The following is a 9,073-nucleotide window of genomic DNA, read 5'->3' as shown; positions in this document are numbered from 1 at the left end:
CCTTAATCGTACATTTAAGTAAAAGTTTTATCAAGTTGTGGAGAGGAAGCTTCAAATTTTCATAATAGAGTAGCATGACGGACAACATGAAAACAATATTTAAGCTGTATTTATGCATCGTGTTATTAAATAAACATTCTCATCATTTAGAAGATACTACTGAATACTCAACTATGTTAAGAAATGATGTTGTTTACATTTGAAATAATTAAATACTGATAAGTACTCAAGGAAAAAAGAAAAAATGTACTCAAACATGCTGAGACCCGGGTCCTTTAGAGCTTCAGTCTAATGCTCTCCCAACTGAGCTATTTCGGCAAAGTCTGTGTATGGCAAAAGTCACTAAGACCTCAACTGAGCTATGTTTGCATGCTTACACAAGGTTTAGTATCAATATTTTTCTGTCATCATGATTGCATGAACTGAAAAGAAAATATGTGTTTTATACTGTAAATATATCCATTATAAACCCTTAATCATACATTTAAGTAAAAGTTTTCACAAATTGTGGTCAGGAAGCATTGTTAGATTACTTCCAATTTTCATAATAGTTAGAGTAGAATGACTTACAACATGAAAACAATTGTTAAGCTGTATTTATGCACCGTGTTGTTAATTAAACATTCTCATCATATAGAAGTTACTACTGAATACTCAACTATGTTAAGAAATGATGTTGTTTAAATTTGAAATAATTAAATTCTGATCACTACTCAAGGAAAAAAGAAAAAATGCACTCTAACATGCCGAAACCCGGGATCGAACCAGAGACCTTTAGATCTTCAGTCTAACGCTCTCCCAACTGAGCTATTTCGGCAAGGTCGGTGTATGGCAAAAGTCACTAAGACCTCAAGTGAGCTATTTTTGCATGGTTACACAAGGTTAAGTATCAATATTTTTCTGACATCATGGTTCCATGAAATGAAGAGAAAAGATGTGTTTTATACTGTAAATAGATAAATTACAAACCCTTAATCGTACATTTAAGTAAAAGTTTTATCAAATTGTGGTCAGGAAGCTTCAAATTTTCATAATAGAGTAGCATGACGGACAACATGAAAACAATATTTAAGCTGTATTTATGCACCGTGTTATTAAATAAACATTCTCATCAATTAGAAGATACTACTGAATACTCAACTATGTTAAGAAATGATATTGTTTACATTTGAAATAATTAAATACAGATAACTACTCAAGGAAAAAAGAAAAAATGTACTCAAACATGCTGAGACCCGGGTCCTTTAGAGCTTCAGTCTAATGCTCTCCCAACTGAGCTATTTCGGCAAAGTCTGTGTATGGCAAAAGTCACTAAGACCTAAACTGAGCTATGTTTGCATGGTTACACAAGGTTTAGTATCAATATTTTTCTTCCATCAGGATTGCATGAAATGAAAAGAAAATATGTGTTTTATACTGTATAACCCTTAATTATACATTTATGTAAAAGTTTTAACAAATTGTGGTCAGGAAGCATTGTTAGATTACTTCAAATTTTCATAATAGAGTAGCATGATGGACAACATGAAAACAATATTTAAGCTGTATTTATGCACCGTGTTGTTAAATAAACATTCTCATCATTTAGAAGTTACTACTGAATACTCAACTATGTAAAGAAATGATGTTGTTTAAATTTGAAATAATTAAATTCTGATCACTACTCAAGGGAAAAAGAAAAAAGAACTCAAACATGCCGAAACCCGGGATCGAACCACGGACATTTAGATCTTCAGTATAACGCTCTCCCAAATGAGCTATTTCGGCAAGGTCGGTGTTTGGCAAAAGTCACTAAGACCTCAACTGAGCTATGTTTGCATGGTTACACAAGGTTAAGTATCAATATTTTCCTGTCATCATGATTGCATGAAATGAAGAGAAAAGATGTGTTTTATACTGTAAATATATAAATTACAAACCATTAATCGTACATTTAAGTAAAAGTTTTCACAAATTGTGGTCAGGAAGCAGTTTGTTTACTTAAAATTTTCATAATAGAGTAGCATGACGGACAGCATGAAAACAATATTTAAGCTGTATTTATGCACCGTGTTTTTTAAATAACATTCTCATCATTTAGAAGTTTCTACAGAATACTCAACTATGTTAAGAAACGATGTTGTTTACATTTGAAATACTTAAATACTGATAACTACTCAAGGAAATAAGAAAAAAGGTACTCAAACATGCTGAAACCCGGGACCTTTAGATCTTCAGTCTAACACTCTCCCAACTGATCTATTTCGGCAAAGTCTGTGTATGGCAAAAGTCACTAAGACCTCAACTGAGCTATGTTTCCATGCTTACACAAGGTTTAGTATCAATATTTTTCTTTCATCATGATTGCATGAAATGAAAAGAAAATTTGTGTTTTATACTGTAAATATATCCATTACAAACAATTAATCATACATTTAAGTAAAAGTTTTAACAAATTGTGGTCAGGAAGCATTGTTAGATTACTTCAAGTTTTCATAATGGTTAGAGTAGCATGACTTACAACATGAAAACAATACTTAAACTGTATTTATGCACCATGTTGTTAAATAAACATTCTCATCATTTAGAAGTTACTACTGAATCCTCAACTATGTTAAGAAATTACTTTTTTTAAATTTGAAATAATTAGATTCTGATCACTACTCAAGGAAAAAAGAAAAATGCAGTCAAACATGCCGAAACCCGGGATCGAACCAGGGACCTTTAGATCTACAGACTAACGCTCTCCCAACTGAGCTATTTCAGCAAGGTCGGTGTATGGCAAAAGTCACTAAGACCTCAACTGAGCTATGTTTGCATGGTTACACAAGGTTTAGTATCAATATTTTTCTGTCATCATGATTGCATGAAATGAACAGAAAATATGTATATTATACTGTATAACCCTTAATTATACATTTAAGTCAAAGTTTTAACAAATTGTGGTCAGGAAACATTGTTAGATCACTTCAAATTTTCATAATAGAGTAGCATGACGGACAACATGAAAACAATATTTAAGCTGTATTTATGCACCGTGTTGTTAAATAAACATTCTCATCATTTAGAAGTTACAACTGAATACTCAACTATTTTAAGAAATTATGTTGTTTACATTTGAAATACTTAAAAACTGATAACTGCTCAAGGAAAGAAGAAAAAAGGTACTGAAACATGCTGAAACCCGGGACCGTTAGATCTTCAGTCTAACGCTCTCCCAAATGAGCTATTTTGGCAAAGTCTGTGTATGGCAAAAGACACTAAGACCTCAACTGAGCTATGTTTGCATGGTTACACAAGGTTTAGTATCAATATTTTTCTGTCATCATGATTGCATTAAATGAAAAGAAAATATGTGTATTATACTGTATAACCCTTAATTATACATTTAAGTAAAAGTTTTAACAAATTGTGGTCAGGAAGCATTGTTAGATTACTTCAAATTTTCATTATAGTTAGAGTAGCATGACTTACAACATGAAAACTATATTTAAGCTGTATTTATGCACCGTGTTGTTAAATAAACATTCTCGTCATTTAGAAGTTACTAATGAATACTCAACTATGTTAAGAAATTATGTTGTTTAAATTTGAAATAATTAAATTCTGATCACTACTCAAGGAAAAAAGAAAAATGCACACAATCATGCCGAAACCCGGGATCGAACCAGGGACCTTTAGATCTTCACTCTAATGCTCTCCCAACTGAGCTATTTCGGCAAGGACGGAGTAGGTCAAAAGTCACTAAGACCTCAACTGAGCTATGTTTGCATGGTTACACAAGGTTAAGTATCAATATTTTTCTGACATCATGGTTGCATGAAATGAAGAGAAAAGATGTGTTTTATACTGTAAATATATAAATTACAAACCCTTAATCATACATTTAAGTAAAAGTTTTATCAAATTGTGGTCAGGAAGCTTCAAATTTTCATAATAGAGTAGCATGATGGACAACATGAAAACAATATTTAAGCTGTATTTATGCACCGTGTTATTAAATAAACATTCTCATCATTTAGAAGATACTACTGAATACTCAACTATGTTAAGAAATGATGTTGTTTACATTTGAAATAATTAAATACTGATAACTACTCAAGGAAAAAAGAAAAAATGTACTCAAACATGCAGAGACCCAGGTCCTTTAGAGCTTCAGTCTAATGCTCTCCCAACTGAGATATTTCGGCAAAGTCTGTGTATGGCAAAAGTCACTAAGACCTCAACTGAGCTATGTTTGCATGCTTACACAAGGTTTAGTATCAATATTTTTCTGTCATCATGATTGCATGAAATGAAAAGAAAATATGTGTTTTATACTGTAAATATATCCATTACAAACCCTTAATCATACATTTAAGTAAAAGTTTTAACAAATTGTGGTCAGGAAGCATTGTTAGATTACTTCAAACTTTCATAATAGTTAGAGTTGCATGACTTACAACATGAAAACAATATTTAAGCTGTATTTATGCACCGTGTTGTTAAATAAACATTCTCGTCATTTAGAAATCACTACTAAACACTCAACTATGTTAAGAAATGATGTTGTTTAAATTTGAAATAATTAAATTCTGATCACTACTCAATGAAAAAAGAAAAATGCACTCAAACATGCCGAAACCCGGGATCGAACCAAGGACCTTTAGATTTTCAGCCTAACGCTCTCCCAACTGAGCTATTTCGGCAAGGTTGGTGTATAACAAAAGTCACTAAGACCTCAACTGTGCTATGTTTGCCTGGTTACATAAGGTTAAGTATCAATATTTTTCTGTCATCATGATTGCTTGAAATGAAGAGAAAAGATGTGTTTTATACTGTAAATATATAAATTACAAACCCTTAATCGTACATTTAAGTAAAAGTTTTAACAAATTGTGGTCAGGAAGCAGTTAGTTTACTTCAAATTTTCATAATAGAGTAGCATGATGGACAACATGAAAACAATATTTAAGCAGTATTTATGCACTGTGTTGTTAAATAAACATTCTCATCATTTAGAAGTTACTACTGAATACTCAACTATGTTAAGAAACTATGTTGTTTACATTTGAAATACTTAAAAACTGATAACTACTCAAGGAAAGAAGAAAAAAGGTACTGAAACATGCTGATACCCGGGACCTTTAGATCTTCAGTCTAACGCTCTCCGAACTGAGCTATTTCGACAAAGTCTGTGTATGGCAAAAGTCACTAAGACCTCAACTGAGCTATGTTTGCATGGTTACACAAGGTTTAGTATCAATATTTTTCTGTCATCATGATTGCATGAAATGAAAAGAAATATGTGTTTTATACTGTATAACCCTTAATTATACATTCAAATAAAAGTTTTAACAAATTGTGGTCATTAAGCATTGTTAGATTACTTCAAATTTTCATAACAGAGTAGCATGACGGACAACATGAAAACAATATTTAAGCTGTATTTTTGCACCATGTTGTTAAATAAACATTCTCATCATTTAGAAGATACTACTGAATACTCAACTATGTTAAGAAATGATTTTGTTTACATTTGAAATAATTAAATACTGATAACTACTCAAGGAAAAATGAAAAAATGTACTCAAACATGCTGAGACCCGGGACCTTTAGAGCTTCAATCTAATGCTCTCCCAACTGAGCTATTTCGGCAAAGTCTGTGTATGGCAAAAGTCACTAAGACCTCAACTGAGCTATGTTTGCATGCTTACACAAGGTTTAGTATCAATATTTTTCTGTCATCATGATTGTATGAAATGAAAAGAAAATATGTGTTTTGTACTGTATATATATCCTTTACAAACCCTTAATCATATATTTAAGTAAAAGTTTTAACAAATTGTGGTCAGGAAGCATTGTTAGATTACTTCAAATTTTCATAATAGTTAGAGTAGCATGACTTACAATATGAAAACTATATTTAAGCTTTATTTATGCACCGTGTTGTTAAATAAACATTCTCGTCATTTAGAAGTTACTAATGAATACTCAACTATGTTAAGAAATGATGTTGTTTAAATTGGAAATAATTAAATTCTGATCGCTACTCAAGGAAAAAAGAAAAATACACTCAAACATGCAGAAACCCGGGATCGAACCAGGGACCTTTAGATCTTCAGGCTAACGCTCTCCCAACTGAGCTATTTCGGCAAGGTTAGTGTATGACAAAAGTCACTAAGACCTCAACTGAGCTATGTTTGCATGGTTACACAAGGTTAAGTATCAATATTTTTCTGTCATCATGATTGCATGAAATGAAGAGAAAAGATGTGTTTTATACTGTAAATATATAAATTACAAACCCTTAATCGTACATTTAAGTACAAGTTTTAACAAATTGTGGTCAGGAAACATTGTTAGATTACTTCAAATTTTCATAATAGAGTAGCATGACGGACAACATGAAAACAATATTTAAGCTGTATTTATGCACCGTGTTGTTAAATAAACATTCTCATCATTTAGAAGTTACAACTGAATACTCAACTATTTTAAGAAATTATGTTGTTTACATTTGAAATACTTAAAAACTGATAACTGCTCAAGGAAAGAAGAAAAAAGGTACTGAAACATGCTGAAACCCGGGACCGTTAGATCTTCAGTCTAACGCTCTCCCAACTGAGCTATTTTGGCAAAGTCTGTGTATGGCAAAAGTCACTAAGACCTCAACTGAGCTATGTTTGCATGGTTACACAAGGTTTAGTATCAATATTTTTCTGTCATCATGATTGCATTAAATGAAAAGAAAATATGTGTATTATACTGTATAACCCTTAATTATTTATTTATTTATTTATTTATTAACAGTTTCTTATATAGCGCAGCATATTCCGTTGCGCTTTACAATTGGAAACATTGATAGAACAAAACAGGGTAATAACAGACAGACATAGAGGTAAGAGGGCCCTGCTTGCAAGCTTACAATCTATAGGGAAACAGGCATTGATACACAAGGATAGGTGCTATATATATTGCAATTTGGTCTGGCCAGAATGCAGAGTTTCTTGGTGGGCTGCTTGATCCAGTCACATAGGAATGTCGGCAAAATGTCAGGAGTATGTGAAAGAAAGACAATATGTGAGGTTATGTATGGACTGTGAGAGGGGATGTGATAAGACATGGAAGCTATGAAGGTTATGTGGTCGGTTCTGGAGTCTGATAAGCTTGTCTGAAGAGGTGAGTTTTCAGGGAACGCTTGAAGGATTGAAGAGTAGAGGTAAGTCTTATTGTGTGTGGTAAGGCATTCCATAGAGTAGGTGCAGCCCGAAGAAAGTCCTGTAACCGTAAATGGGAGCAAGTAATGCGTGGGGATGAGAGACGCAGTTCTTGTGCTGAGCGGAGAGGTCGGGTTGGGAGATATTTTGAGATGAGTGAAGAGATGTATGTTGGTGTAATTCGGTTAATGGCCTTATGTGTAAGTAACAGTATTTTGTATTGAATACGGTAGAAAACTGGCAACCAATGGAGGGACTGACAGAGCGGGGCAGCAGATGATGAACGTTTGGCAAGGAAGATAAGCCTCGCAGCTGCATTCATAATGGATTGTAATGGCGATAGCCTGTTTTTGGGAAGACCAGTAAGGAGACTATTGCAATAGTCAATGCGGGAAATAATGAGTGCATGGATTAGAGTTTTTGCAGTGTCTTGTGTGAGATATGGTCGAATTTTGTATATGTTTTTTAGATGTATGTAACATGATTTTGAGACAGATTGAATGTGGGGAACAAAGGACAATTCAGAATCAAGGATGACACCAAGGCAGCGAGCTTGTGGGGTGGGGTGGATTGTTGAGTTATCAACAGTGATAAAGAGATCAGATTGGTAACTGTTATTGGCCGGTGGAAATATAATTAATTCTGTTTTAGAAATATTAAGTTTCAGGTAGCGAGATGACATCCAAGATGAAATGGCAGAAATACATTCAGTGACACGGACCAATACAGATGGTGATAAATCTGGAGAGGATAGGTAGATTTGAGTATCATCCGCATACAGATGGTACTGAAATCCAAAAGAGCGGATTAGTTTGCCAAGAGAGGTGGTATAGATTGAGAATAGCAAAGGACCTAAGACAGAGCCTTGCGGTACTCCAACTGATAGAGGTAGCGAAGAGGAGGCAGAATCAGAAAAACGAACAGAAAAAGAGCGATCAGATAGGTAGGAAGAGAACCAAGAAAGGGCTGTGTCCTTAAGACCTAGGGATTGTAATGTTTGTACGAGAAGAGAGTGGTCAACAGTGTCAAAAGCAGCAGAGAGATCTAGAAGAATTAGAAGTGAGTAATGGCCTTTAGCCTTGGCAGTGACCAAATCATTTACTACCTTAGTCAGTGCTGTCTCTGTGGAGTGCTGGGAACGGAAGCCAGACTGAAGTGGGTCCAATAAGTTGTGGGTGTTAAGAAAGTGTGTGAGGCGGGTGTAGACAAGTCTCTCCAGTAGCTTGGAGGGGCATGGGAGCTGGGAGATAGGACGGTAATTAGAGAGAGTGTTAGGGTCAGAATTTTGTTTTTTCAGAATGGGAGTAATCACTGCATGCTTGAACAGTGATGGAAAGATGCCAGTAGAAAGAGAGAGATTACAGATTTTAGTTAGGGTTGGGATGAGCACAGGAGACAGAGCTTTACTAATTTGTGAGGGTATAGGATCTAGAGGAGAGGTAATAGAGTAGGAGGATGAGAAGAGTGTAGATACTTCATCTTCATTTGTGGGGTCAAATGAAGAGAATGTGCCAGAGGGTTCAGGTAGGGAATTGAGTAGGTCACTAGCTGAGGAAGAGAATAACATTTCATTTCGGATATTATCAATCTTGTCCTTGAAATAGGAAGCAAGATCTTGTGCACAGATAGTAGCAGGTGGCTTGGGTGAGGGAGGGGTAAGAAGCAGTTTAAATGTATTAAAAAGTCGCTTGGGGTTAGAGGCTTGAGCAGAGATTAGAGATTGGAAATATATTTGCTTGGCAGTGTCCAGAGCAGTACGATAAGAGTTGTAGATAGACTTATATGTGAGGAAGTCACTTGGAGTGCGAGACTTTCGCCACTGACGTTCTACTTTACGTGAGAGTTTTTGTAGATGCCTTGTTAAGTTAGAATGCCACGGTTGACGTCTGAGTCTA

At 34.4% G+C, this 9,073-nt stretch overlaps 4 non-coding genes across 4 annotated transcripts; all 4 read right to left on the bottom strand.

Moving 5' to 3' along the window:
- Positions 1-744: 744 nt before the first annotated feature.
- TRNAF-GAA (transfer RNA phenylalanine (anticodon GAA)) lies at positions 745-817 on the bottom strand. Its single transcript has one exon. It is a non-coding gene; the product is annotated as a tRNA-Phe (tRNA).
- Positions 818-2,673: 1,856 nt separating this feature from the next.
- On the bottom strand, positions 2,674-2,746 carry TRNAY-GUA (transfer RNA tyrosine (anticodon GUA)). Its single transcript has one exon. It is a non-coding gene; the product is annotated as a tRNA-Tyr (tRNA).
- An 880-nt stretch (positions 2,747-3,626) lies between these two features.
- TRNAF-GAA (transfer RNA phenylalanine (anticodon GAA)) lies at positions 3,627-3,699 on the bottom strand. The gene has a single exon. It is a non-coding gene; the product is annotated as a tRNA-Phe (tRNA).
- Positions 3,700-4,594: 895 nt separating this feature from the next.
- On the bottom strand, positions 4,595-4,667 carry TRNAF-GAA (transfer RNA phenylalanine (anticodon GAA)). The gene has a single exon. It is a non-coding gene; the product is annotated as a tRNA-Phe (tRNA).
- Between the last annotated feature and the right edge of the window lie 4,406 nt (positions 4,668-9,073).

The sequence above is a fragment of the Taudactylus pleione genome, unplaced genomic scaffold (genome assembly GCF_031769625.1).
Source record: "Taudactylus pleione unplaced genomic scaffold, aTauple2 ptg001929l, whole genome shotgun sequence".
Lineage (NCBI taxonomy): Eukaryota > Metazoa > Chordata > Amphibia > Anura > Myobatrachidae > Taudactylus > Taudactylus pleione.
The sequence above is the reverse complement of the archived record's forward strand: the minus strand, read 5'-3'. Positions and strand labels throughout refer to the sequence as shown.